The sequence below is a fragment of the Hippopotamus amphibius genome, chromosome 6 (assembly GCF_030028045.1).
Source record: "Hippopotamus amphibius kiboko isolate mHipAmp2 chromosome 6, mHipAmp2.hap2, whole genome shotgun sequence".
Classification (NCBI taxonomy): Eukaryota; Metazoa; Chordata; class Mammalia; order Artiodactyla; family Hippopotamidae; genus Hippopotamus; species Hippopotamus amphibius.
This window is the reverse complement of record NC_080191.1, coordinates 108849383-108876306: the sequence shown is the minus strand read 5'-3', so window position 1 is coordinate 108876306 and position 26924 is coordinate 108849383. Positions and strand designations below refer to the sequence as shown.

Here is a 26924-nt window from a genome sequence, read left to right as displayed (position 1 = left end):
AATTAAATTAAAAAATAAAAGAGTAGCATGAGAATGAATAAACAATTACAGATTAAAATATGAATGACCTCCCAAGCATAATGTGGACCAAGAAAGCCAGAAGCCCCCCAAAGCAGGATTCCATTACGTAAAGTTCAAAATTAAGCAAAACTAACTTAATGACACATCATAGTTATTGGCGAGGGAGGGGCAAGGTGCTGAAAATATTGTTTCCTGATCTGGGTGGTGATTACATGGGTCTCTTCACTTGTAAAAATTCATCAGGTTGAGCATACAACTTATGCACTTCTCTATATTTGAATTATACTTCAAAAAAGTTAAAAATCAATTAGTCATTGAGAAGCTCACGATAAGAAGACGTTTCATTAAGAGTAGGAAAGGTAAATGCGGAAGTACTCCAGCCATGTTCTAAGGGAGTATCTACTGGGAAAACATAGTCCATAAATTTGACCATCAAACCCATAGAAGTAGATATCATCAGAACTCTATTGTTCAGAAAGGAAGACTATTCCTCCTACTGAGACTGAAGATGGAAAGGGAGCTTAATGGTGCTGTGAGTAACATCCTTGTTCTTTAAGTATCGGAGACTTTCATAGGAATCTTTCTTACAAAGTACTGAGCACTTTAGTTACTGGGATGCCTTCTGGTCTGGCTTAACTTAAAACATTTCAGTTTCCAGAAGGATGGGAGGACTATGTGCCCCTTAGACAATGCTTTACAAATTTTCCTCCTTTTAATGACGCTTTGGCCATGCTTGTTTGGTGGTGAGTCGAGCCCACTTACTTTGACAAATTCCCAATACCGATATTCTTTGTGATGAGTTGAAAGCTGGAGTCAACTGAAGGCTTTTGGGAACCTGAGAAAATGGATACCTTCCAGGAATGGTAAGGATATCTCTGGGGTAGGAGTAGTGGGCAAGTCGATATTTGCCTTAAGAATTAATGAGTAGGGTACAACAAATGAACTTGAATTTTTCTGGATAATTCAGTTCTTCACAGGTTGCCCTGAGCATCAAAAATTGGGATTAATATTAACAAACAAGGACCTACTGTATAGAAAAAAAAATCAAGATAATAATAGAAGTTATACCATAGATAATAATCCTGTTATGGTGGAGGCTGTGTTTTATCAATCTTTCTACTTCCTGCAATGCTTGTCAGTGCCTTGAACAAAACAGGTGTCCCAAAACATTTGTTGAATGAATAAACAATTACATTCTATTATGTGGTAGGCATAGAATGTGTAAAAAAATTGGGGTAAATAGCCTAAAATACTCTGAAAATTGCCTTGAATACAACACAACAATTTCTCAGATTTTGGTATGCTTTGTCATTTTCTCTCTCCTGAGTAAAGGAGACACAGCTCAGTTACTGGTTAACTGATGGCTTTCAGTAGGTTGAGTAAAGTTTTTTAGCATCTCATAAAGAAGAGTTTGACCTGAGGAAATTACTTTCAAAAGACCATTTTTCAGTTTTCATGAACTTTGGTGGACACTTGGTATTTATAAAAATTCCTTTCTAATTAGTGGCATGATTCTTATTTATTAATCATAATTATGTCTGATGCCAGCGTATCCTTCTTTGACTCTTCATAAATAAAAAATCAGAACAAGTTAACCTGAAGAGATGATACTGAGGGAAAAAAATAATTTTCTCTTTTAGATCATAAAGTAGAACATCTTCTTAATTTAAATTTTCAAAGTTGAAGAGAAACTGTTCAGAATTCTGAAGAAGTTAGAAGAAATAATTCCTTTCTTAAAAGAGTGCCTACTTTAACAAAGAGTAGAAGTTTTTCCTAATTAGGATAATTTAGCATACATAAGAAAATTTGAGAAAAATTAAATAATAATCAGGATAGAAAAGGCTGCCATTACAAGTGAAGGGGTTCACATTTCTATGTCCATTTAGAGCAAAAGGTATTTCATCTTTTTCTACTAATGCACATATTAAAATCTTGTATTGAAATAGTGTTTCACAGAACACAAGAATGACATGGGAAATTTCTCATTGATTTCTTCCCATAATTAGGTGAGTAGGTGTTACCATTAGCCTTATTTACAATTTTTTTTAAAGGTAAGGAAACGAAAGATCGTGTGATTTTGCAAGGCGTGATACCTTGCAGGTGATAGAGCGGAATTGTGAACTAACCATGTCTGACTCAAAGCCTGAGCTTCCCTGTACTACCCTGAAAAGCTTCCCTAATTTTTGCCACATATACAGGGAAATAGCTTCTGTTAAGTCTATCACACATTGGAATGATTTGCTGGAGGACAATGATAGTATATGAATGGAATGGAGATGGGAACAATCAATAAATGACAGTATTAAGGGAACACTAATGAAACTTTAATTTGAAAATTGCTCTGAAATGTACCCCAAGATAGGCTTTATAACCATACTCAGATTTGATGTGAAAATAAACTAATTTTATGCAAATGCTAAAGCGACTTTAACTGTTATTTTCTGTACCTGATGTGGTCCTTAAGGAAAATTGTCAGGCCCATTAATAAGTTTCTAAATTGATTAGGCTAATTTGGTACTCCAAAAGGCATCTTTCTATAAATTAATGCTGCCTATTACATCCTGATTACAGCAAATTGCTTGCTTGCCATGCCCAAGTTTCAAAGTTTTGTTTCTGTATTTTTGTGCTTTCCCAGCCACTGGCTTTCCATTTCGTCTTGCCACATGAGAACAATGAATCATCTTGTCCATTAAGCTGAGTTTGGAAATTCTGTGTTAGTCAATGAATTTGTTTTTACCCCACCCCTGCGATAATTTGAAACCTGGCAACTTAACTACTTTCCCAAATGTGTTCGTGATGCACAATCAGCTAGTTCTGTTTGGAGCAGCAAAGGGCCGCACTGGTTTTTTCTCCTTATACATCAAATGGACTATTTTAGTAATCGACACCGTGTGTTTCAGAATAGTAAAAGGTTTAAGATGATAACTGCTAGTGATCTCCAGAGGGGCAGCATAATCAAATAATATTAGAAGGCTCTCAGTTTTTCTAATCTGAAGGAAACAGATATGGGCCAGCTGAGTGATGATCCTGATTTTCAGCATCTCCCAGGAATACACAGTTATTCATCTCTATTTCATGAATTCCCACTCAAAGAGAGTCAAAACATTAAAGTTGAAGTGTTCTTTGTTTCTAACAGTGAGAGCACGAGGTGAACAGAGGGACACACAGCCAGACAAATGTATGCCAACGCAGTGGGCCTCTCACACCCCTACAGTAAACAGGGCAGACCATGGCATTGGTATTTGTTCCACTTTGAAAGGATTTTTGAGTTTTCATGTCATTGGTTTGTCATTAAAATAATAGCAATGAATCTTGGAAGCTGGCTTTCACTGAGGGGTCAATAAATAGAGTTTAATAAATGATGATGGTGGTAAGTTATAGAAATTTGGCAGACTGCCATAATGCGTATAGAGAACGTGGTGAGGTGTGACCTTCAGGAGACTGCCAAGCGCTGTGTAACACCTCTTGTGCCTGAATCCAGAACTGTGGAACTGATTCCGTGAATACGACTCTGTGTGTGTGTATGTGTGTGTATGTGATGTGTGTCTACAAACTACAGTCGTTTAGAAGGCATTGAAAGGCTACTCTGAGGATCGCTTGGCATACTTCTGTGGAAAATCATAAAAGGAGTTTGGTCTAGAAGAATAAAATGACCAAGCACGTGTTTTAAACAAAGAAATTATGCTCTTAAAATAGTCTAGCAAAGGTTTACTTGACTCTTGCTTTATTAGTTCCTGAAAGTGAAACAAGTTGTAAGACTTCAACTGTGAATGCTTTCCAAGATAACATTGGGAATGTCCCTAAAGAGGATATTGTTGAAGGTGGTCAAGTGCTATGACTTTAATAATCATGGCAATCCCAACCTCAGTTTTGTCATGTTGCTTGCACCTCTTCTTTTGCCTTCCATTCAAGTAAAAAAAGTGGTTCCATAAACAATTTTGAGAATTGAAATCTACTTTAAAAATACCTTTTTATTGAATGTGATGCTGCCTTTAATATATGTAGCTAATCCTCATTTATAACCCATGTAAACAGATAAGTCATATGGCCAAGCACCATAAATGATATTATACTGTCTCTCTAGGGCATCATCTCCTGTCATTTCTACTGGAATTCCTGCTGTCCTCTCAAACTGAGTTGATCATTTTGCTCCTAAATGCAGCTCCATTCTTTTGGACTTGACTCTTTTAATACCAATACTGTTCTCTCAAAATTTAACTATTTCTATACATTGAAACAGCAAATACCAGCCTTATACGTTGAAACAGCATATACTAACCTTAACTTCAGATGACTTGTAATGGTTGCTTTGTTGTCATAGATTAAGAACCATTGGAACCTAAAAAAAGGTCCTGGGACTTCCCTGGTGGCACAGTGGTTAAGAATCCGCCTGCCAATGCAGGGGACATGGGTTCGATCCCTGGTTCAGAAAGATCCCACATGCCATGGAGCAACTAAGCCCATGCACCACAACTATTGAGCCTGGGCTCTAGAGCCTGAAAGCCACAACTACTGAGCCTGCGTGCTGCAGCTACTGAAGCTCGAGCCTAGAGCCCATGCTCCACAATAAGAGAAGCCACAGCAATGAGAAGACCACACACTGTAACGAAAAGTAGCCTCTGCTCGCCGCATCTAAAGAAAGCCTGTGTGCAGCAATGAAGACCCAACCAAAATCAATGGTAAAAGAAAATCTTAAAAAAAAAAGTCCTGTAGTTAGTATCATTACATTTGTTTTTCATATCTCACTGCTGCTGAGACCAATACTAAATTCCATCAATATGCCCAAGGTAGCAGAACACCTGCAAATATTCAAGGAATATTTAGCTTCATTTTTGAGAAAAATGCAAAAGCTGTCTATTTTATTTTTCCTTCCTTTAAAAGGCTAATACCAGTGCATTTTAAAAGAGGTATTGAATTCCACAAGACAGAAAAATCTCTCGGAAGTCGCATAATAATACTTCTGTGTATGTTTTAAGTAAGTTAAATCAGTTCCAGCCTGCTTGTAGCATTACCCAATAAGAGAAGATTAAAAATGGCCACTTTAAGAAGTCATTCCACCATCATGTTTCTATTTTGTTCCCAATTTTTGAGTCAAAACGGCCAACCATAGTTTTAGATCTTTTTATCCAGGAAGTTAAAGCATCACATCTTTTGCCGAATGTTAGGAAGGGATCATCCGCTTGCATTTTCTGGGTCTGGACCTGGATTGTAACCAGCTGGTTTCGAGGATCATGCCATTGAGTCACTGAATTATATAGATGCTTCTAATAACTGAGGAGATGAGTGTTTGCTTTGCCATTTAAAATTTCATTCCAACCAGACATCCATTTTCCTTGCTGTTCAGGTATTCTTCCAGTTCCCAGTAGGTCCTTCCATAAAGACCATTCTAATTTGGTCCTGCATGTCAAGTATTTTGTCCAATGCCTGCTCTTACATTCAAAACATGATCTGGATTCAGCTTCTCAGATGAAATAAAGACCGTTAGACAAGCATATCTTCATATGTTCCTTCTTTCATTACCTGTCACAGCTTTATTTACAACCATCCAGATCACATCCCTATTGCAGAAGGATTGCTGTCCCAATGCCTGCTCACCTATTTTATGGTCACACTTCCTCCTGGTGCCTCTTAAACACTTCATCTATCACTCACCCTCTCTCTTAAACTTTTCTCTCTCTTTCGATCTGCTATCCCCCCAGACCTGTTCAACTCTCCTTTTTTAGGCAGCATAGCTTCCTTTGCACTGCTGTCCTAAATGTCTCCTTGAAATCATGGTCAAACTTTGGAAAGGGCAGCCTCCATGCTTTCTCTTCATTTTCTTACCTCAATCTGTCATGCTCTGAGACACTAATCAATGACTGCACATGAACTTTGTGTCAAATCCAAAGGTCTCTTTTCAGTATCGTTTCTTATTGAACATACTGAAATATTTGATGCTGCTAACTGTCCTTGTTTTTCATTCAGCAATGCTTTTTGAGTACCCAGTACTGTATAAGGTATAAATCTTGGAAATATGGATGTTTCAGCATTTTATTTTTAGGAACTCAAAGTTAACTGGGAAATGAGAAAAGAAACCATTTAGAATAGGGCATATCCAATGTGGTAGTGATTCAATCTATCTCCTAATATTTCTTCTCTTCTTTCCAATCATCTGGAAGGACTGCAGTTCTCCACCCCCTGAAGTTAGGTTATGACATGTTATTTGCTGTGGCTGAGAACATGTAACTGGAAGTGATGTCTCACTTTCTGACAGAAGACATTAAAAGCTGGTGTGTGGTTTGCTAGGTTCTCTCCCCCATCATGGAGACCATCGGTGTTTCAGATGGTATAGGCTTTGATAGCTGTGACCCTGAGCCAGTATACATTGGAATGGAGGGCCCACTGACCTAAGATGAACATATTGTATGAGCAAGAAGTAAGTTGTTGCTTCTCTGAGTCACTGAGATTTTAGGGTTTTGTTACTGCAGCACAACTGAGCATATCCTAACTGATACAGTGCTCTTTGGTAATATAAGGACTGTGAAAATATAGCTTTATGATTTCAAGCATTGATATCTGCACTTCCAAAGCTTCCTACTAAATTTTTAAAACTGGGTGTTCCAAAGTCACCTTAAAACTCACCATATTAAAAAAAGTTATTAAAAATATGAAAGTAATTGCTAGGCAATAAGTGATTGAATTTATCTGTCTTGCATCTAACTGAAAGGCAGTAGAGGTCTGTGAGGAAGTCAATTCACAACCAACAATATATATTTCTTAACATACTTGTTATTGTAATTCAGGGCGACTCCAAAGTTTGTATTTCCTCCTTTGCAAACTTCTTGAAATTTAAAAACATTTGAAGTCCACTTAGAGATTTGGGGATAATGATATGCTTTGGTCTATTTTTCTTCCTATGTGAAAGCTTCATTGTGTTAAGACTGGAAAAGTACTCTGTAATTATGTGTGTGAACTTCCTGATAATCTCAACGATGGAATTTTCTTTTTATGTGCTAATGCTTATTCCTGCACTTTTCATGTAATTAATATCTTCACAATAATATAGGTCCTATTATAACTTGCTATCTCACTTCCTATACATACTGAAGAGAGGGTATTGTCTGGATAGTAAATGTTTTGCTCACTTAATGGTGGACTCTGATTTTCTTACCACTGTTGCCTCTCTTTCTTGACATTTTATATCATTTTTCTCTCTTTTACATATTTTACCAAAGACTTACTTTGTAATATATATTATTATATATAAGTGAGGCTAACTTTGAATTGACTAGACTCAGAAATAATATCCCATTGGAATGGCCTTATTTCTGATTTGTGCTCATAGATGTCATATATTCCTCTGTCCCTACATATTAAGGAGTTAAGCCATAATAATTCCCTATCTGTCTATCTATCCATCTACTGATCTTTTTCCTATCCATCCATCCATCCATCCATCCATCCATCCATCCATCCAGCTAGCCAGCCAGCCATCCTTCTTTTCCTATCTATCTATCTATCTATCTATCTATCTATCTATCTATCTATCATCTATCTATCTATCTATCTATCTATCTATCTATCTATCTATCATCTGTCTATCTAATCACCTATCTTTCTATCTATCTATCTATCTATCTATCTATCTATCTATCTAATCTTATTTTGTTACTTGCTACCGTATCTTTAAATTTCCCTGGGCTCTTAGCTTTATAATCAGTTGGCAAACAGAATTCTAGCATAGAAGGCCTGCTGAATTCTCATTAAGAAAGTAGCTTCTGTGGCCACAAGGGAAGGACACCATTGTGTTTGGCCTCTTTTTTCTTCACCTCTTCTGCCTTCCCTTTCTGGTGCCCCACCTCCAAGTACCCCATATAAAACTCTTTCTTTGAGAAATAAAGGTGATCCTATAAGAAAAATCACACAAAAATAACACTCAAAGCAGCAATATATATAAAATTTTACATGCCATACTCATCAAACTATACCTCTTGTGCAGTTGCTGTTTCATGTGTGGACCATCTTACAAAGGCCCAATAGTCAAGGAAAACAGGACATGTATGATACTTTGGTTACATAGCATTTCATGGTTTTGGTCACTTGATTTCCATTTCCAGCTAGTCCTTGGGATGCAAAGTAATTAAATCTCAAACTGCTTAGAACATGCATCTGTGCTCACACAGATGCATGTGTTATACATCCACAAATTAAAAGTTTTTATTTGTCCACTATAATTTTTACATGTTTGTTTTTGGAAAAGAAGTCAGAAGTATTTGCAGCCTATATGCAGAAAAGATAAATACTGTTGAAAGGATAAGACAAGGCATTTACTGAGATGTGTCTATTTGTCGAAGTATAGTTTTTCATGTGTTGTAGCTTCTGTACTTTGTGATTTGGAAATATATTTTTCTTTTTCAACAGGCTCTATGGTTAAATTTGTGATATACACTTGTATACAGTGTATACTAAACATTTTTTATTCTCTCCTCAGGTTAAGGTCTTAATGAACATTCTTTTCTTATACTCTACAAAGGAGGCAAATTCATAATACATTTTAGCTTGCTTCATATTTGATTTTGATATTCTTGTGGTTTTTGAAAAGTTTTCCTTGAAATTTTCTTTATTTTTTAAATAGAGGATCTTTTTCTTCATCAGGTTGCTAATATTGTCCAGTTTTTCCTTAATTTGTTAGAATTCGTTTAATATTCCTTCTTTAAGTTTTCATGAAACTGATTTCTTGGTCTTGGTTGCTTGCTAGGGCTTTTAAACAGCTGCCACTCTGAGATTTTATTTCTTTTTTGTATTTTTATTTTCTATTCTATTTCTTATACCCCATATCATCATTTTCGTAGATCTTATTGTCATTTTACTGGAATATGCAACAAGTAACTATGTTAGAAAGGATGTTTATGATGTAAAATAGATCTGAGTCTTTGCAAGACTCGACAGCATATATCCAAAGTTTAAAAAATATGTTTGTCATTAGAACTATACTTCAATTAAAAAGAAAAAGAAAAATATGTATGTCATTAGAGATAGCAAGCATATGGGAATCTCTTCTGAAATGCATTTATTTAATGAAAATATTACAGTGCCTGTACAAACTTAATAATAAATTCACAGATGCAACTTTTTTGTAAGACAATTGGAAACTATATAGTGGACCTCAGAATACAACATGATAGGATACATGAGGTTGCTGCAATGTAGCTATTGACATTGAATTACATTTACTGTATTGTAAGGAAATAAAAGGAATCACAAACAAATGTAGATTAGTTTCTATTCAATTTTATAATTATATGTGTGTAATAAAAAGGGTATAGACAGTGCTGTTCAGTAGAATTTTTTGTAATGAGGGTAATGTATATTTGTTTTGTCCAATATGGTAGCCACTAATCACATGTGGCTACTGAACATTTGAAATGTTCTTAGTGTGACCAAGAAACTGAATTTTTAATTTTGTTAATTTAAATAACCACAATACCATATAGGACTGCATAGGTACAGAAGACTATTATATTCCAAGATGTTAGTGGTGATTGTTTAGAGAATCATTGATTATAGATTTTCCTTATTTGTTCTCATCTATAATTTTAAAGTGATGTTTATAATAAAAATAATGAAGGAAGTTTTATTTTGAATAAAACATGTCTGATGGATATTGTCATATTATCAAAACCATGGTATCTAAATCACTATGTAACATTTTAATAATATATTAAAGGGTGCTAATTTCCTTCATATCAACATTTCTGTCCTATTTCAGAATTAATTAAATTTTTAAAAGTGATTTGCCTCTGTCTCCTGGGTCAAATTTGTGGTTTTAAAGGACAGAAAAATATTTTTTCATAATAACAACAAAACTGCCAACATGTGTTAAGATTTAGTGCCAGGCACTGCCTTACATGTATTAACTCTTTTAATCATTATTGTACATATTTGAAATATGTACTAATACTTTCTCCATCTTACAGAAGAAGAAACTGAGGCCCAGAGAATTTAAATAGGTTGCCCAAGATCACTTAGCCAGAAAATAGGGGTGTGGGGGGAGAGAATCTGGCTTTCAAACCCAGGCAATATAAAAGCCCTATAATGAGCATAGCTGTTTCTCCACCCACGTTCAGCAGAGAGGGGCTAGTGAGAAGCAGGTGGGACATTAGATTTAAACGGAGTTATGGTTTGGCCAATTAAGAAAGAAGAAAAAGCAAGAGAAAGGTAGAGGAATTGAAAGTTCATGTGTGTTTGTGATTAGAGTGATTGTTCATGGAAATTATATTCAGTAAGATGGAAAAGGAGAACAGAAAGAAGTGGAACACAAAAATGTAAGTGGGGATAAAAAATTGTTTCCGTCCTAGTAGTAAAACATCTGAGCAGGAAAGGTAGGAGGTGGTAGTCAGCTAGTTAGAAGTCTGAGATCTGGGAGAGCGTTCACTTCTTTGCACAGTTAAGATTAGGGTATAAATGTGAGACTGTCTGGCTGAGCTAGGGTGGGAGAGTAAGATCCCTCCAGGGTAAAGGAGTGAGAGAACAAGGCTTTGCAAGGGCCATCTATGAGCAGCAAATCACGAAGAGTAGTTTTTACGAGAGTGGTTTTGGAGAGAGTGATCATGCCCTGGGAGGTGACATCTTGCAGTGGGTGACTGCAACAAGGAGGGGCATGGGTGCTACTGTCTGATGACATATGATGTTACAATGTGTTGCCATGTTCTAATGTTTATTGTAACAGTAGGATCTAGCAGGTAGTAGGCAACTGTACCAGGATGTCATGAGTTCCAATTGGGCGTATTTCCTGCACTTGGAGGGCTGGGGGTAGCTACCAAATAGCACAGAGACTGCAACTGTTACCGAGTCCAAGCTTGTACTGCTCAACATACAGCAGACCAATAAATCGAGAGATGAGGAGTTGGGGCAAGGAACAGCAACGTTATTTGGAAAGCCAGCAGACCAAGAAGATGATGGACAAGTGTTCCAAAGAACCATCTTCCCCGAATTAGAATTCAGGCTTCTTTTAAACTAAAAGGGGAGGTGATGTGGTTGGTTGTTGCAGACTTCTTGATGCTGGAATCCTTTGTTCTTGCAGCTGTCCATGTAGGTCCAGTCTCAATGTTCCTGTCCAACAAGACAAATATTATTCTCTGTCCTGCAACTTTTTATCTCTATATGAATAGAAAGTGTTATACCTTTAAAAGTCAGAAGCTTGAGAATGGGCTCTCCTGTATATCTCAGGCTTTGGGCAACATTCTTAATTTGCAGCAAAAGCAATAGAATACAAAAGTTAAAGTAAAAGAAACACCCATAACGGAGTCAAATTTGTTCTTCCCTATTGCACAACAATACATCGGGGAGGAGTGATTGGATCTTGTATGTAAGTCTCTGAGCCACTGACCTGGAGGAGAGCTTGATGCTGTTTGGGCATGGATATGGTCCAGGAGACCTGGTGGAACTCAGAGCAAGGTGTCGAGGTAACAGCCTGTGTCTCCATCACTGGTGTAGCACAGGTAAGCGCATCACCATGGAGAGAGGACCATCCACTGGGTGGGGCGATCCCAGCAGCAAGAGGCCCTGGCGGGGCTGAAGGCTGAGGGTTTATGTGAGACCAGACCACCACACCAGGAAATAGCTTGAGAGAGTGAGGGTGGGTGTCGCAAATGCTGCCCCCCCTTGGCTGCTCCCCACACAGAGGGCATCACAGGAAAGAATCTATAACTTCACTATTGGTTTGTGAGGTTTTTCAAATAAGCAACAAACAGTCACAGGAGAAGACAGCCAAATATCCAGGGGCAAGCACAACAGGAAACATCTTTTCTTCCTCTTCTTCCTTCCTACCTCATCTCCAGTGGAATAAGAAGCTTTCTGGGGGAAGAAAAATATTGTGACATCAGCTGAGGCCTCATGTCACTCCACACAAAACTCCAGAGCTTGGAACGAAGGAGGAAAGATTTTAACCAAATATGAGACCGAAATCTGAAAATGGGTCTGAGTGACTCGATGACTGAAAAGTACTCACACATCATAGGATTAGGCTGAAATGTTGTTAGGGGAGCCTGTTACCTAATGGAAAAGGAGACGTCAACAGAAAATATTTGGTAGCAGTTTTTAGAAAACTATGTCTGCCCCCCAGTTTTTACTGGCTGAATACCTGTGGAGTGAATGAATAACTGTGATTCGATAACAATTTGATGTTGCATCCTTAAGATCTGAAACATGGGTACATAAATCTTTAGTGACAGGAACTTTTATAGACCTGGATGATGGCTGTGTCCTCCGGAAGTCAAGATGAAGCTGCTCCTCTCAATATTTGTTAGGAAATAATTATGTTGCAGGAATCAAAGATGCGAAGAAAGCTTTTAATTTAGTATCCGAGAGTCTTAAGACAATGCTGCCATTTGGGCTGTGAATTACACTTCTCGCCTCGGAAAATGCAAGCCTCGGTCACACCATGTCATGTGCAGGGGTAGCGTCACATGTCGTTGTGAAAGTGGGGCCCTCACCACCTCAGTGGACACAGGCTCTGTCGCAAATGCTTAGCAATACTTTGGTGTACTCTGATCATGTACATAATTGAATATTTTCCTAAGCTTTTTAAATGAGGAATAAAAGGGACTTTCATCATAGATTTTTAAGCAGGAAGCTGGTAACTTTTGTCTTACTTCTTTTTCCTTCAGTTTTTATTTTACACAGGCCAGGAAAAGTAAGGATCATAAATTCCTACTTATTTGAAGTTATTACATATAGATTTCTCAGCCTTGCAGGGAGAAAGCAAGTCTGTGATATCCATTGTGCTGTGAAGGTTTCTTCCTGCTTCTGTGGAAAGGTCTGTGGCTGGATCAGAGAAGGAAACGTGCACAGATTCCTTTTATTTGGCTACATGAAAAATATAAGATAATGATACAGAATACATATAAAAGCCCCACATAAGGGTCAGGGAGAAGAGGACGAGTGATTCTTTCTCTTCCAGTTGGCACAAGCTTCATTCCATATTTGGAAGGAAAACTAGCTTAAACTTCCCACTCATACTTAACCTGATTTTTGAATTGCCTTTTTTTTTCTTTTTTGATAAGGAGGGAAGCAATTTAGATCGTTAAGCTATGAGTTCTGTGAATCCCATAATTGTACCATTACTTGGAGTCTATTTTGAAGATATGAATTGATCTTAAATGTGTCTTGTGCGGGTGGATATTTATTTAGTCTTAAACTACTACCATTTTTCACTGCTGGCTTGTTTGCATTGGATTTTCATCTTCCTCTCATTCTACAGAGTTCTTGAATGTATTTGTATTTGAAGCAACTTAGTTAAGGCAAACATACTACTTATACTGCAGCTTGGTATATAGGAATCTAATTCAGAGTTTTGAAATACAGCATCGAGGAAATATTAAAATATTTTCCAGCCAGTTTGGCCAACTGTTTTAGCAGTTATGCTTGCTAACTTTTAGTAATTATATTTCTTGTGTCTAGACATCTCTTGTCTTTGAACAAACTGCTCATTTCTGAAACGTGGAATCTTCCTATATTCTAAAAAAGAGTGGCCCAAGGACACACCATAGGTGAGCATTACCTCGTTGTGCTTTTTAGGTGAGGATTTTGGTAGAATCTCAGGGACTTTAAAATGCAGTGTATTCGTTTAGCTAAACTAAAGTTGCTATTTTTGTGCCAGATGAACAGTTCTGGATACTTTGCATTCCTCTTTTATAACCTGGGTGTTTATTTTATCAGGCTAATTGCTTTTTTTAATTAAACTTTTTGTTTTCAGATAATTGTAGCTACACATGCACTTGGAAGAAATAATTACCTTTTGCTGGTGCCAATATAGCATTGTGGGAAAGGGTAGGTGCTGAGTCAGAGAGAAGCAGGTCTGTTGAATCTGGTCTGACACCTGGTTGTGGGACCTTGTGCAGCCTCACAGAGAATGAAATATGAAAAATAAGTTAGACCTCTCAGCACAATTTCAGATACACTCAGGACGCAGAGCACAACAGCCACTCATTAAGCAGTGATTATTATTTACAGTATCTTTAAAGGGCTGTTGTGATGAATTCTAGGTTTGTTGTTGTTTGTTTGTTTTTTTTGTTTGTTTTTAACCACAGCAGAACACATCTCCCACATGGCACACACAATGGAAAATATCTAATATTTATACATTTAAAATAGGTGTTCTTTCAAGAAATGTATCCATTTCCATAAAGGAAGCTCTAATTACATATGAAAAAAACTCAAGACGCTTATCTTCTTTATAAGAGCTATTATCTCTAGGAATATTGTTACTTGAGTATATGGTTGTCTTCTCCCCTAAATTATAAGTTCTGTGGAGATAATGACTGAATAGTATTTTGCACAGTGTGTCCTCAACAAATATTAGCTGAATTAAGGTTTAGCCAAGGTTTGCCAAACCCGAGATCAGTCGCTTACACAAATAGATTTGTCTTGGGCTAGTGCTCTGAATGCTCATCGTTTGAACTTTGATTAATAATGAGGAGTATTTTTCCCGGTTGACATTTTACTAAGATTTCATCAACACTTGAGTTCAAGGGTATGTAAACACATGAGTAGTGCCACCTAAAGGGTTAGTTGCATGCACAAAAAATCACTGAGATATTTCCCAACTGTACACCTTTCTTTTCTTTTTTAAAAAAAATACTGAATTTCAAGCAAAAAGACACATAAATTAATGCAAAATATAGACACAATTATAAATAAAAATTGACATAAATGTGTTGAAACAGTTGTGTATGTGTGTTTCCTAGTCTCAACTGTAAGAAAAAAATAGTTTGCATATAAACAGCTTGGCCTTAAGTCATAGGTAAAATGTACTGGACATCCAGAACTTAAGCATTGTGAATTCACATGATGAGAGAGAATTTTTATCCAAAGCAATTGAACTGAACTCAAGTGTATACACTTTTGCTTAACATAGCCAAGTTTTATTTCACATGTTGCACAATTGCATTGTCTTTATTTTTGTCACTCTTGTTTGGTAATCTTTTGCCTCTCTCTTACAATGTCATGGGTGGTTACATCTTATATTATTAATTGGTTAAAGTGCTACTCCACAATTCAGAAAATTAAAAGAAAAATATAGCCATGCCTAGAAGTTTATAGAAATTTGTGGTTTTGAACCCATGATTCTCATCTTTATTTTATTCTCACAATAAGTGTGGTTAGATTAGACTGTAAATATTACTTTGGAAACTGCATAAGAACTCAGGTGTCCTCTTGACTTATGGTCCAATGAGTTGACTATCTTTTACCCATCCCTGGTCATGTATGGCTTCCATTTTTTAAGATGAGGGATGCAAGCAACAGTAAAACATTGGGTTTGGTCCCAGAAATGTCAAACGTCATAAAAGATGTTTTACAAAATATGTCCAGTTGGGTTATCTTGTTTGCTTCTCATCCTTGAAGGATAATAGCTCAGGGTAAGTCAGGTAAGAATGGTCGATGTCACCAGTGTACAATGATGCACTCAGAGGATGGCACTGCCACTAGAATGCCTAATTTCTAGCTCCACGTTGAGCAGTCTTTCTGCTAAATCACAGTTTTTCTAAACAGGCAATCCCAGCACCACTGTTTATTTGCACCGACAGTGAATACGGTGAATGGGTAACCAGGTAATTATCCTGGTTCAGCTTGAGGCTCTTCTACTGTTACCCTTGTTCAGTCCAAGAGCATTTGTTCACTCACTCCTTTATGGACCCCCTCCATTCTTTTTTTTTTTATATATAAATTTATTTATTTATTTATTTATTGGCTGCATTGGGTCTTCATTGCTGCACAAGGCCTTTCTCTAGTTGCGACGAGCAGGGGCTACTCTTCATTGCAGTGCATGGGCTTCTTATTGTGGTGGCTTCTCTTGTTGTGGAGCACAGGCTCTAGGTGCACGGGCTTCAATAGTTGCAGCACATGGGCTCAGTAGTTGCGGCTTGCTGGCTCTAGAGCTCAGGCTCAGTAGTTGTGGCGCACAGCCTTAGTTGCTCTATGGCATGTGGGATCTTCCCAGACCAGGGATCGAACCCGTGTCCCCTGCATTGGCAGTTGGATTCTTAACCACTGCGCCACCAGGGAAGTCCCTCTCTCCATTCTTGAAGCCTTTAATGCATGTTCTTGAACTCCATTTTTGTTCTCTGCCTACTGAGATTAGTTAATACTGTTTTTATGCCCTTGAGAAGTCTACAATATGGTGGAGGAGTCACAAACTTCTGAAGTTTAAGTTTAAGCTGAAAGTATTAACCTAAAAGAAGACTAATTAGATAAGTAAGATAGCAAGGTTGACTAATTGCTTGAGTCATACACATAACAATTAGCATTTACTCTGGTTGGAATCATTTGCTCTCAGATCAATACCAGAGTAAACAACTTCATGTAGTTATGGTGTGTGATGACCAGCTTTGTCTACATGCCTGTCTTAGTTTGCTAGGGCTACCATAACAAAGTACCATAGACTGAGTGGCTTAAACGACAGAAATTTATTTTCTCACGGTTCTAGAAGCAGAGATCTGAGATCAAGGTGTTGTCAGGGTTGGTCTCTGTGAGGCCTCTTTCCCTGGCTTGTAGATGTCGGCTTTCTCCCTGTGTCTTCACATGGTCTTCCCTCTGTGTCCTAATTTCCTTTCCTTAGAAGCTACACCAGTAATATTGAATTAGGGCCCACCCTCATGATCTCATTTTATCTTGATTACTTCTTAAGTGCCTCTTTCTCCTAATTTAATCATATTTTGAGGCAATGGGGCTTAAAGCTCCAACATAAGATTTTTTTTTTGAGGGGGAGTGATAACTTACCCCATAACAATGTCTTTCTAACAGTGACCTTATATTATTTTTTAAAAAGCCCATTAAACAACTTACTAGTTTGCCCGTTTTCTCCTATCTATGTAGGCTCCATAAAAAATATGCACCAGGTAAAGAGCATATCATATATTATTAATGCTCTCAGTGTAGACCTTATTTAGATTTCATACATGCTGCAGTTGTCACACCCAGAAATGGAGATACTGCAATTTTCTCTGGAATTTATTCTTATTTTAGGTAAAATGAGACACAGCAGTCACATTATAGGCAAGCTCTCGATTTGTACATTCCATTGTACCCAATCTAGTTATTTGAGTGGTGGGTGAGTTCACAAAAATAAGAAACTTAGAATTTTCTTTATATGCAAAATTTAAGTCTATAATCTGAGAGACTATATACTCTGATATGAATGTGGTTTTAGAAATATTTGTTTCTAAGGTTTTATGGACTTTCTTCCATTCTCATCCTTCTGTGAATTCTGTGCTTTTATGTCACACGTAAAATTACGTGGCCTCATCATCATTTGATAAACTTAGCAACGAGTTAACCTAACCTTTCTAATGATACCACCAAATACAACGATCAGTTTTCATTTGGCTTCCAACTCAGCTTTTGATTTTGTTGAGCAGTAGATGGTCTAAACTTCTACAGCTATGTCTGATTGATTTGAAACTGCAGCTTTTTCTAATGTCAGCTAGCCCTTCCTGAAACTGATTCAACTTCAACTTTACTTTTTCTTCTTGGAGGGCTGCTGATCAAATACAATTTATTATGGTGATTCTAGGAGAGACATTTTGACTTCAATTCAGAATTGCACAGATCAAAACTTGGGGAGATAAGTCTTTCTACCCTGAAGTGATTTGACCTAAAATAACTGTGTTCCAGTGCTACAATGATATAGTTTCCTGTAAATTGTAGTTTTTCCCAACCTATTTTTAAAAAATCTATGATAAATTTACTTAAATGCATCATTCAAACATGAGTGACTTTTTTAAAAAAATTATTGGAGTATAGTTGATTTACAATGATGTGTTAGTTTCAGGTATAAATCAAAGTGAATCAATTACACATATATAGTCATTGCTTTTTAGTTTCTTTTCCCAGATAGGTCATTACAGAGTACTGAGTAGAGTTCCCTGTGCTGTACAATAGGTCCTCATTAGTTAACTATTTTATATATAGTAGGATGTATATGTCAATCCCAATCTCCCAATTTATCCCTCCACCCCGCCCACTTTCTCCCCTGGTAACCATAGATTTGTTTTCTACATCTGTGACTCTATTTCTATTTTGTACATAAGTTCATTTGTACCATTTTTTTTTAGATTCCATATACAAGCAATGTGGAATCTATGCATATCTACATATCGTATATTTGTCTTTCTCTGTCTGACTTACTTCACTCAGTTTGACAATCTCTAGGCCCATCCATGTTGCTTCAAGTGGCTTTATTTCATTCTTTTTTTATGGCTGAGTAATATCCCATTGCATATATGTACCACGTCTTCTTTATCCATTCTTCCGTTGATGGACATTTAGGTTGCTTCCATGTCTTGGTTATTACAAATAGTGCTGCAGTGAACATTGGGGTGCATGTATCTTTTTGAATTATGGCTTTCTGTAGATATATGTCCAGGAATGGGGTTGCTGGATCATATGGTAGTTCTATTTTGAGGTTTTTAAGGAACCTCCATACGATTCTCTATAATGGTTGTACCAATTTACATTCCTGCCAACAGTGTAGGAGGGTTCCCTTTTCTCCACACCCTCTCCAGCATTTATTTTTTGTAGATTTTTGTTTTAATTAATTCATTATTTACTTATTTATTTTACTTATTGGCTGTGTTGGGTCTTCATTGCTGTGCACGGGCCTTCTCTAATTGAGGTGAGCAGGGGCTACTCTTTGTTGTTGTGTGTGGGCTTCTCAGTGCAGTGACTTCTCTTGTTGCAGAGCATGGGTTCTAGGTGTGCGGGCTCAGTAGTTGTGGCACACGGGCTCAGTAGTTGTGGTGCACAGGCTTAGTTGCTCTGCAGCATGTGGGATCTGCCAGGCCCAGGGATTGAGCCTGTGTCCCTTGCACTGGCAGGTGGATTCTTAACTACTGCACCACCAGGGAAGTGCCTGTTTGTACATTTTTTGATGATGGCCATTCTAACCAGTGTGAGGTGATACCTCATTGTAGCTTTGATTTGCATTTCTCTAATAATTAATGATGTTGGGTATATGAAGAAAAATATTGTGGACCAAACCACATGATTTTGCCCTGTAGCTAAAAATGAAATAGATTTTGGAAAGGGTAATAAAAAAATGCCAAGTAGTATATAATATACTCTGTCTCTCTTTTGTATCACTTTGCTTTTGGCAATATCTTACTAAGATAATAGAAATTTTACTCCCTTCTCAACATTATACTAGGTGGTATTAAAAGCCTCAAGTGGTCAATGCCTCAGGTGGCTACTTGGTTTTTGCATTGCCCCACTAGCATATTAATAACATCTGAGGGACCATAACCAGGGCAGAATGAGAAAGAGCATTATGATAGGGGATTGGAGCACTCTGTAGAAAAAAAAGGAAATTTCCTTTTTCTTTTTAAAGTAATAAAAAGTGTTGGGTAGAATTTGAAACTTACACATTGGAAAACTACCTGGTTGTCTTTATTTTCACCTGTAGTGTAAAATGCACTGGGTTCCTTTTGAGATGGGGTTAGAGAATGGGATTTTTTTAAAAATTTATTTTATTGAAATATAGTTGATTTACAATGTAATTTCTGCTGTATAGCAAAGTGATTCCATTTATATATATATACACACAGAGACACACACACATTCTTTTTCATATTTTTTCTATTATGGTTTACTACAGGAAATTGAATGTAGTTTCCTGTGCTATATGGTAGGACCTTGTTGTCTTCCAGAGAATGGGATTTTTAAAATAAGTATATAAAATGGCACCTAACTCTTAGAAGAGTTCCTAAAAGGTTTAAGAGGTGACTCTAAATGGTGGCTAAGTGTCAATGCCACTGCCTGGATTTAAATTATAGTTAAAATTTCATCACCTAGTGGATTTGGTTCATTGGACATATTTGTTTACACCCATTAAACCTCAGTTTTCTCCTCAGTATAATGGGATAATAATAATTTGTAACTCATAAAGGTGTTCTTGGGATAAAATAAGATAATGACTGTATTTGGTCCTTAGCAAATGCTCTATAAATGTAACTTGCTAGGTTTGGTATGAAAACCTTCAGAATAGAGTGAAGGAAGATATTTCTCGGTATAGTGCCTCAAATAAACCAGATTCTCTTTTCTTCTAACCAAGACTTAATTATTGCTATTTCAGCAAATATTTTTGGAAAAAGTAATGAGTATTTCTTTGAGGCAAAAAGTGGATGCTAGTCTTTTGAGCTGGAGAAAGTGGCAGACATGAATTTATAGAGAGCCTGGCTTATAAATTAGGTCATTCCATAAGCATAGAGGCTAATGGGAGTAGGAAATATGAAATAAATTCTGGTAGGCAAGAGGATGCCAAGGGAGGCAAGCAGGCATTCAATTTCCACTGCCAGCCCATTGCAGTTGGGTCCCTTGGGAAGCAGACTCTAGGAGGAGATTAGTGTGTGAGGGTTTACTAGGGTCCAACACGTGTAGGGGAAAGGAAGAAAGCAGGACTGGGATAAGGAAGAAGCTGGACTGTGAGGCAGTCAGACAAAGAGCTCAGCCAGACCACGAGCTTCTAGAACTGGGATGACCCCGTAGACATATGCCAAGTTGGTGCAGGAGTCCAACATTTCTATCGCCACATTGACCAGTCTTTGGATGCTAGCTGTCTTGGAGAGGGGACATGACCTTGGGCGAGGTGGCTCTCTTCACCTAAGCGAAATAACAAGAGGTATGACAGCTGCGTGTCAACCAGTAGCATTTGTAGAAGCTGAAAAATGAAATCCTTTAATCCTACAGGGGGATCTGAATGGTACAGCACAGAACCCACGACACAGCCACTCTCTCGTACATGATTGTTTTATTTCCCCCATATATAAGTAATATTAAGTATCTTTTTATTTATTTGGTTACAGTCTGTCTTTCCACGAGAATGAAAACCCCATGACAGTAGGAATGTGCCTGTCTTGTGTGTCTTCATTGGCTAAAATGATGCTTGGGACATTGTGGTCGCTTGAAATCATAAAAAGGGGTCCAAAACATTTGTTTAATGAAAGGATTTGAAGCCTTCATATTGTAAAAATAAGCATTTTACTTCATGTGTGATGAGGCAAGTAATTACATAGCTTTTAATCATTGGACAAATAGGTGCTTTTATTTTTGAAGTCCAAACAAGGAAATTTATTCTTATAAAGCTAATGGAGGAGAACTTTCTGCTCTGTAGCTAGTATGATCTAGTAATGAAATTACCTGGATAGTAAAATAATTGGGTTAATAGAGAAATACAACAAATGCAGTTTCATAATAAAAACAATAATGCCATCACTCATTATTAATATGGTTTGAATTTTTACTATGATTGCTGTTGTTGTTACTTTTATAGCTAATAATGCATCACATAGCCAGTTATCTTTTGAATACCACTGCGTGGGAAATGTTAAAATAGGACCTGTGGTGATCATAAACGATTACAACACCTTGTAGGAACTTAGAGCTAATGCTTTTCAAAATAAGGTCCCTGGACCACCATAATGGAATCATATGGAAACCATGTAAAAGTAGGAGTTATGGGCCCAAAGCATCTCACTAGGATAGGGCGGGCAACTACATTGTTCACAATTGCCCTAGATCACATTAATGCACAGTACAGTTTTGATCACTTGGTTAGTTGATGAATTGATGCATAGACCGTAAAGGAGAAAGAAGGGGAATATTATCAGTATTTATTCATTACCTGTTTTGTACCAGGACTATATTAGGTGTTACCTTCATTAATTTTTATTCATCCTAACTAAAAAAAGGCAGAAAGGTGGATACTATTCTCCTTGCTTTAAAAATGGGACTGAGCTCAGAGGAATTAGTAGCTCTGGCGTTAGAAGTGAGTGGAGAGAAAGTTCCAATCCATCTCTGACTCCAAAGCTCATTTGCATATAAATATTCAGCAAAACTTGATAGACAATGGTACTCATCTTCATAGGAATAGCATACGTTACGTGCAATAAGGTCACTGCAAAGAGAAATCTCTTTTTAGGCAAGGCGTCATGAGGAAGGAGAGCTGGGTTGGATCTTGAATAGGTGGAAAGTGGATAACAGGAGAGAATTAGAAAGAATCTTCTCAGTTATTCAGCTTAAAAAAAAAAGTAGAGGTGGTAAAATGGTGCACATGCTGTGTAATCTTGCAACTCAGTGTTTGGCCCATAGACCAGCAATATCGGCATCACCTGCAAGCTTGTTAGCACAGAATCTCAGGCCCCATCCCACATCTGCTGAGTCAGAACCTGCATTTCAACAAGACCCCTGGGTGATGCGTATTAAAGCTTGAGGAGCGCAGCGCTGAAGGACAGTAGTGGATTGATGTTGCTGGAACCAGAAGTACAAGTGAATTGTCAGCACATAGACATCTGAGCCAGACCCTGGAGTCCCTCTTCTTCAACACTAAGACATTAAGATTTTAACTGTCTAATACCCTATCAAAACCCTAAAACATAGAGATTAAATAAGTTGGAGAAAGTGGGAGAGAAAATGCTATTTATTGAGAAGACCATTTAAAGGAAGCGGCAGAAACAGTAATTACTAGGACTGTGGTTCTCAAAGTGTGATCCCAAGACCAGCAGCAGCATCACATGGAACTTGTTAAAATGCAGATTCCTGGGCCCCACCCACACCTACTGCATCAGAAACTGTAGGAGTGGGGCCCAGCAATCTGGGTTTTAACAATCCCACCCGATGATCTTGATACAGTCCATTCAAAACCAGTGTACTAGGGGCACTGAATGTGACATTATTTCCTAATGAGAAGAACAGTAGTAAAATATTCTAAGTATCATATTTAATGTTCTTCGATGCAAGCATAGGTGCTGACTTTAGTTAAGCTGCATCAGAATTTATTAGAAGTTAGCATTTGATTGAATACCTGGGGGGACAGTAGCCTCTCCAAGCTGACACAAAAAAACAGGGGAAGAAAAAAAATGTCCTCATAGGAGAGCTGCTATCTGTCAGAATATCTGTGAGGCATCAGATTAAGGTTATTTTAAAAAATTAAGAAATTCTCTTTTCATACCTTTCAATATATCATAACTTTTTTCTTGGGAAAATATGTAGGGACTCTAGATATTTCAGGCACAAAGGGAATTAATACAGAAAAAATAGAAGTTTTCAAAATAATTGGAAGGACTCAAAGAGAAAAATATCAGGAATAAATAGCTCCTAGTTCTTCAGGTTGCATGGCAGCAAAATGCAATCAAGAGGTCAGGAAACTACCACAGTTCACAAAGCCACAGTTGTTCTCAACCCCCAAGCAAAAAAAAGAAGAAAAAAAAGAGAGAGAGAGAATTTATTAGATTAGAAGGATATTGAGGAGCTTACAGAATCAATGAGATCACTGGGGAGTTATCTGAAGGAAATATACAGAAACCAAGGGTGTCAGAGGAACAGAGAATCTGGCCAAGGTCAAGTCACAGGTACAATCACCAGCATGCTTCACTGGTACTACCACAGACGCCGTTGCCAGTGGCCTTGTTCAGCTGCCCCAACAGGATCGTCTGTAACTACTTAGGTACCTGGTAGGTCTGTTTGTCCCTTCAGTTCCAAAGTCCTGGGCAGGAACCTGATTGGTGGAACTAAAGTCTCATGTTCAACTCTAGATCCAGAGGAAAAAGAGAGGATACATCTGGACCACTTTGGTTTTCGCAGTGAAAAATTCCCTAAAATGAGACAGTAGATATGCCAAAATAATTGCTGGGTTGTATTGTTGTTGTTTTGTTTTTCTGTTTAGTGAATGATTTTAAAGATGTGGAATTTTCCCTCCAACTTTATTGAGGTATAATTGACAAATACAAATTCTGTATACTTGAGGTGTACAGATTGATGTTCTGATATCCATTGTGAAATAATCCCCACAATTGAGCTAATTAACATATCTACCACTTCACATATTTACCATTTTCTTCTTTTTTTTGTGTGGTAAGAACACTGGAATTCTACCCATTTAGTAAATATCAAGTATACAGCACAATATTGTTAACTATATTCCGGTTGCTGAAACATTAGATCTCTAGAAATATTCACCTTGTGTGACTGAAACTTTGTACCCTTGATAAACATCTCCCCAGTTCCTCTTCCCCCCAGACAAATAAATAAAAGGTATCCAAATGCTAAAGGAAGAAATAAAAGTATCTCTGTGTTTCATATGACTTGATCATACATGTAGAAAACTCTAAAGACTTAAAAATACGTAAAACCAATACATTCAGTGAAGTTGTAGGATACAAATTCAGTATACGAAAATCATTTGTGTTTCTATACACAAACAGTAAACTATTCAAAAAGGAAATTAAGAAAACACTCCCATTTACAATAGCAACAAAAATAATGAAATACTCAAGAATAAACATAAACAAAGAAGCGAAAGACTTGTACTGATGGTTCTATTGATGGGTCATAGAATCACTTCTTTATACCAATGCTGTCAAATAGAAATACAGGGCAAGCTATGTGTATTTTAAATTTTCTATTTGCCACATTTAAAAAACAGTAAAAAGGGGTGGGAAAATGTTAATAGTTGATCAAATATATCTAAAAATGTATTATTGCAACGTATAACCCGTATAAAATTGTTAATGGTATATATGCCTTATTTTCTCATTATGTCTTTGAAATCAGGTGTATTTTGCACTGAATAGCACATTTCAACGTGGACTAGTCATATTTCAAGTTCTCAATAGCTATGTGGAGCTAGTTGCTACCATTAGACAGAAATTTTAGATTACTAGGTATCTTCTATTGTGATTTGGAATATTCAGGAGGCTTTTCAGACAGAAGTCTCTTGGACAAGTTCTTTACAAAAACATTTAGAGCATATGACTAAATTATAACCCAATGAAGACATTTATACAAGGGTTAGGGTGTTACATGTTCTATATTCTTTGTTGTTCATCTAACTTAATTCATGGAAAATCATGCTAGAGGATACAGGAGACTCAGCAGTTCAGCACTACTTCTCTTTTCCCTTTCTATTTTAAAGTCTCCAGCAACCCACATATAGGTTAAAATCTGTCCTGCTACAGAGATTTATTCTTCAGGTAGATGTCGTGGAATTCTATCACAAAGAAATGTGGAAATCATAGGTTATATATGAATCTCTAATGGACTTGTTCAGATAGAAGGAAAGGAAGACAATTCTACATGCAGGGATAAAAGTCTGGAGACTCAGATTCGTGAAGTTTACCAGCAAATAATCCATAGAATTTGATTGTGGGTATATAGGAGATATTGAAGCCAAAGGTAGGACTGAGGTAGCCTGAGTCATTGGTAAAATGAAATTATCAGTAGTATTAACTTATTTGATCTTTTAATTCATTCATTTTAGACAAAGGTTTATTAAGTGTTTACGATTTTAGAAGGATATTACCGTAATTAATAGTCATAGCTGAAATTTATGGAGTACTTACTATGTGTCTTAAATCAATATATGTGCTTTACACAAAATAGTGTTGTTTTAAGGGTTATATGGAATAATGAATGATAAGTGTAAGAACTCAGAGTATAACTTAGGAAGTTTGCTTCCATTGGCAGTTGTGAGTTTGATATTCATAATCGCAATGGTTTACAGCCTTTAAAAGATATGATTCTAGTTCTGTATAATGTTGACTTTTGTGGCAGTTACCTCTTCAAATGAATAGTAAAAGAGGAGGAAGAAAAAAATGCCACTTTGCCATCCAGATAATGGATATATATTTTTGGTTCATTTTGGGTGTATGGTGATGGTGGCACATCCAAATGTTGCTTTAGGGACTTCCCAGGTGGCGCAATGGTTAAGAATCTACCTGCCATTGCAGGGACATGGGTCCTGTCCCTGGTCTGGGAAGATCCCACATGCCTCAGAACAGCTAAGCCTGAGCACCACAATGATGGAGCCCAGGAGCCACAACTACTGATCCTGAGTGCTGCAACTACTGAAGTCTGCACGCCTAGAGCCCATGCTCCACAACAAGAGAAGCCACCACACTGAGAAGCCTGAACACAGCAACAAAGAGTGGCCCCCGCTTGCCCCAACTAGAGAAAGCCCGTACACAGCAACGAAGACCCAATGCAGACAAAAAAAAAAAAAAAATGTTGCTTTAACTCAGTGTGTTGAGGATATGGGGTTGACAAGTCATCAGAGGAGGACTTAGAGATTTATTGGTCAGCAAAGTTTTTCTGTAAAAGGCCAGATTGCAAATATTTGGGGCTTTCTGGGCTCTATGGTCTCTGTTGTGATGACTCAACATTGTCCTTGCAATAAAAGAAGCCATAGACTACATGGCATAGATGGGTATAATTGTGTTCCGGAACAAACTGACTTACAAAATCAGGTGGCCAGCCAGATGTGGCCTGCTGTTGTAGATAAGTGTTTCCATATTACTCAAATGAGTGAGTTTGAAGACAAATCAGTAATCATGAGGTTCAGTTTCATTTTTGTAGGTGATGAGAAAACAGAAGTGTAAAGAAAGTCAAAGACTTTCTCAAAATCATGAATCTTGCTAGAACTGGAAGGAGACACCATGTTTCCTCGAGTCTTATTCTAGGTCTCTAACCACTGTACCTTGATATTCTATTTTGAAAGACCTCAGTTGTCACCTTAGTGCTGGTAGGGTTACACAGTGTGACAGGCCATGGCCTGGACCTGCCATTGACCTGAGAACATGGGAGGAAATAGAATACGGAAGAGAAGTAAGTCTTGGTAGCACAGCAAAAATTCCCTACCACGATAATAGATCCACATGAAGGCCCATAGGGCTTCTCCCTTAGCCTAAGGGCATAAAAAACATGGCTCCAGATTCCTTTTTCCTGGTAGGTCCTTCATTCCATGTGGGTGCAATTGATCACTCACATTGGTAGCACATTTTGTGGATCTAGGGAGACCCTGGGAAGGTGAGACCTATCATGCCCTTGACTCTGCATCTCATGTCCTATTCACATTGTGTTTTTCAGTAGGAAACAAC

General features: G+C 37.4%; 1 protein-coding gene across 1 annotated transcript in view; it reads left to right on the top strand.

Moving 5' to 3' along the window:
• Positions 1 to 26924, top strand: part of ZNF385D (zinc finger protein 385D) — an 891886-nt gene that overhangs the window by 8497 nt on the left and 856465 nt on the right. The gene's annotated exons all lie outside the window — the stretch shown is intronic.